The 4,097-nt window shown below is 38.2% G+C and overlaps 1 non-coding gene across 1 annotated transcript; it reads left to right on the forward strand.

Moving 5' to 3' along the window:
• Window positions 1-814: 814 nt before the first annotated feature.
• Window positions 815-897, forward strand: trnal-cag (transfer RNA leucine (anticodon CAG)). The gene has a single exon. It is a non-coding gene; the product is annotated as a tRNA-Leu (tRNA).
• Window positions 898-4,097: the final 3,200 nt, after the last annotated feature.

Below are 4,097 nucleotides of genomic sequence, written 5' to 3' on the forward strand. Positions count from 1 at the left end.
GGACGGAAGTGACTCACGATTCCGTCGCTGCCGTTTCTGCCGGCGCGTCCGAAGCTTGAAAACAGGATACGAGCCCGAGTCGTCGTCTGTGTGTTTATTGCAGATGGCCGAGCACTTAAGAGCAGACGGGTCTGACGCCTGTGATAAGCAAAAACAGCAAAGCTGCTCACGTACGCGTGTACATTCAACACATATAGAACGTGTTGGTAAACAATAAGGGGGACTTCCAGCAGACGGAAAAGTGACTTTAGATAAAAAACATGACAATCTTTACCACATATGCCCCAAATTTAAGGCAGGTGGAGGCCCTCAAGGGTCAATCTTAGGTCCACTTGATTTTAATCTTGACACACTGATGCTTGGTGACCTCATTAGGAGGAGGAGACGTGTTATAAATTTCTATTTTACATGACAGAGAAATGTATGACTTTTTACAACGGTTTTGACTTGCATACGTTTACTGCGACAACAAATAGTACTGTATGTGTTTACCTTCACAGTAAACATTTTAACATCACAATAGTATTGAAAAAATTATTTCATTTGTTGTATTACAATGATTTGCTCCACATAATGCTACTTTCTGCTAATATTACAGTCCTGTTTTTGCCCTATATTAAATATTATATAAAATGTATTATATGCAATTTTCTGTGTCCTATACTACAACTACTTTAATGTACAACATTTTATTTTAGCTTTTTTACACCATAGCATTAGTGCACAAGGTTGCATTAAACAAGGTTTCAATGTATCTATCGCCCTCTCCTGGCTGACAGATTTATATTTTTAAGGATTTGATCAACACTCGTATGTCAGGATGGCCGAGCGGTCTAAGGCGCTACGTTCAGGTCGTAGTCTACTCTGTAGGCGTGGGTTCGAATCCCACTTCTGACATCTCTTTTGCTAGCTTGTCGTAATGAAGCAATTAAATTCTGTTACAACTGGAGGTTTCTAATTTTTTCGGACTATACATGATTGGTTTGGGAATAAATAAAAGCCTTATTGTAGTGTTTTTTGAGTAAGAGAATGTCTTGCAAAACAATGTTGTTTTTAGAGAAAATGAATTTACCTGACTTTACTTGGTCTTTTTTTAGTCTTACAAAAATGGTTGTGCTAAGACAATGGACTAACTAGGGCTGGAATAAACATTCATTCATTCACTGCCATCTCTCCTGCCACAAACAAAATTTAAGGTGTTCGTTGGCTGTCACTCAGTAGCATTTGCGATCGCTACACAAAACTAACTAAATTACCTCCAAGAACGGTCAGAGACATAGGACAACCAGAGGATATAATATGTAAGAAAGACAGGGCTTGTGGTAAAGGATAGCTTGTTGAAACAGGAGAATGTCATTGTCAGTCTTTACAGTGGTATCTCTACTTACGAAATTAATTGGTTCTGGAAGTAGTTTCGTAACTTGAAAATTCTGTATGTAGAGACGCATTTTCTATGTGTATGCCCAACTCCGTTCCAAGCACCCCATAATTCAGACATAAATCTTTGATAATGCATAAATTTGCATCAAAAAAATTTGACAAATACATGTTACAATTACATTATTGCACACTTAAAATAAAATGGGCGTTGTGCATAATGTAAAAAAACAAGAATAAAGAATAAAACAATACACTCATGTAAAGCTGTCGGAACACGAGGGGTGAATGAAGAGGACACTGGGATACACACATACACATGCAGTAGAGGTCCCTCAGCCAATTGGATGCCAGGAATGCTAGGCAACAGCCAATGGCAGAGCATCTATAAGTATGTTAGGTTCCGTAAACTCTGGGAGCTGCTTTTCGTATCCTGAAATTTCTTTCGTAACAAGAGGCAATATTTTCCTGTTGAAGCGTGTCTGAACCTGAAAATTCTGTATGTAGAGACGGTTGTAAGTAGAGGTACCACTGTATTCCCCTAGTGGATACGTAATAAACAGTTTAATTTCTTTTATTGCGACAGCTCCAGTTTGCTTAGAAGTTTTTTAGCGCTAACACAAGGATAATAGTCTTTTTTTTTTAATGCAGAATGAACTTGAATACTGGCATGACGGTGAGAAAATGCAACCATCTACCTTGTTGGCGAACATCCATGCACGAGCTTTGGACTGATTTCATTATCTGCTGCCATGCCAATCTCATTACTGTGGGATTAACGCTGCAGGTTCTCGCATATACTGTAAACTGTAGGGGGCCTGGGGGGAAAAAAATATGAGTGGATTTTGGTTGTATACATTGAATTTTTACTACATCAATCAATTTTGTATGCTTTAGTTCCGTTGACAGCGATAAACGTCCAATCCGTTTGAACTAGGAGGGGCTCGCAGCAATCGTTTGATCGCTGCCGTCCCCTTCAAATTCAAACGGATTGGACGTTTATCGCCGTCAATGGCAGACAGGCACAGCAGGAATCAAGGTGCAAAGCTTAACCACTCGGAGACGTTAACTACTTGTGATGTTTGAATTGAGGCCAGCAGGCATGGCGGGATAAGCCGAACCACACACGGATGCTCATGTTTGTCCTGTGTTGTCATAGCCACAAAACAGGTGAAACTGCTGCAATTTTACCCCGGCAACAATAAACTTGGCTGCACTTTTCGAGATTTTTTTTTAAATATTGAAGATATTTAGATTTTTTTTCTTCTCTTTTCGGAAGTGTATTTGCAACAAACATCAACCATGACGAGCTTAAAATGTGTGGAAGTGACAACTTTTTAATGAACATTTGTTCATTCGCTGCCAGACCTAACATTTGTGCTCATGCTAGTACTTAAATTCCACATAAGCTAATGCTAATTTTTACATTTTAACGTTCAATTACATGCCAAACCTCCCACTTCAAACGGATTGGACGTCTATTGCCGTTAAAGGCAGCCAATGTGTTAAAATCATGGAATTTATCATGCTAAAGCAAGAGTATTAGCTTGCGTAAAATGTCAAAATTCGCATTAGCACAAATGTTGAAAATATTTGTGGTAAAACATGGATTTGATTGATTAATCCGTCAACATTTTTTTATTATACTGTATGTAATCTAAGTTTGCGATTAATATATGATTTTTGGCGCCAGCAGCTAACGGCAACTAAAACAGTTTATCGCTAGTAGTTTATGGCTTGTAGACGTCCAATCCATTTGAAATGGGAGGGATGGCAGCGAATGAACGTTGGACGTCTAGTGCCGTCAATTAACAAACATAAACGTTTATTTCTTTAAAATGTAAAAATTAGCATTAGCTTGCGTAAAATGAAAAAAATGAGCATAAATTTGAACAAATGTCTTTTCGGCTTTTTTTAAATTTGGATTTCTATGTAAAGAGGATTTAAGATTGAGCCTTGTGGAACACCACTTGCTTTCTGACAGCAAATGTTTGCAACATACATCCAGAATGACTCAATATAGTTGGCTTCACTTTTCGAGATTTTTTTTTTTTTAAATATTGAAAATGTTTGATTTTTTTTTTTTTTTAATATTGAAGATATTTGTTTGATTTTTTTTTTTTTTCCACTTTTGGAATTGTATTTGCGACAAACGTCAACCGTGATGGGCTTCAAAATGTGTGGAAGTGGCAACTTTTTAATGAAAATTTGTTCATTGGCTGCCAACCCTCCCACTTCAAATGCATTGACCGTCTAGCACCGTTAAAATGTAAACATAAACTGTAAAAACATTGCGTAAAACGGAAAAAATGAGCATAAATCCTGAACAAATGTCTTTTCCGCTACTTATCAATTTGGACTTCTATGTAAAGGGGATTTAAGATTGAGCCTTGTGGAACACCACTTGCTTTCTAACAGCAAATGTTTGCAACATACATTCAGAATGACTCAAATGAAGTCAAAACATATCTAAAGAATGATTTAAAGGGTGCCGCCATGTAACAATGACTCAGGCAAGCCCAACATTGACGTGACAAAATTAGCAGCATTAAACCGTTTGCTAAAAACGTCGCAGTCTTTATCCAAGGCGGGAGGTCCAAGTAAGTCGTGTCCAGCAGATTTCAGTGCCATCTTGCCAGTGATTAGCCTTAAGGCTTTCCAGGCTATCCTTAGTGTCCTCGTGCTGGTGATTAGCGGCGAGGTGCGCTGCAGGACGGACG

The sequence above is a fragment of the Corythoichthys intestinalis genome, chromosome 19 (assembly GCF_030265065.1).
Source record: "Corythoichthys intestinalis isolate RoL2023-P3 chromosome 19, ASM3026506v1, whole genome shotgun sequence".
NCBI classification, from domain to species: domain Eukaryota; kingdom Metazoa; phylum Chordata; class Actinopteri; order Syngnathiformes; family Syngnathidae; genus Corythoichthys; species Corythoichthys intestinalis.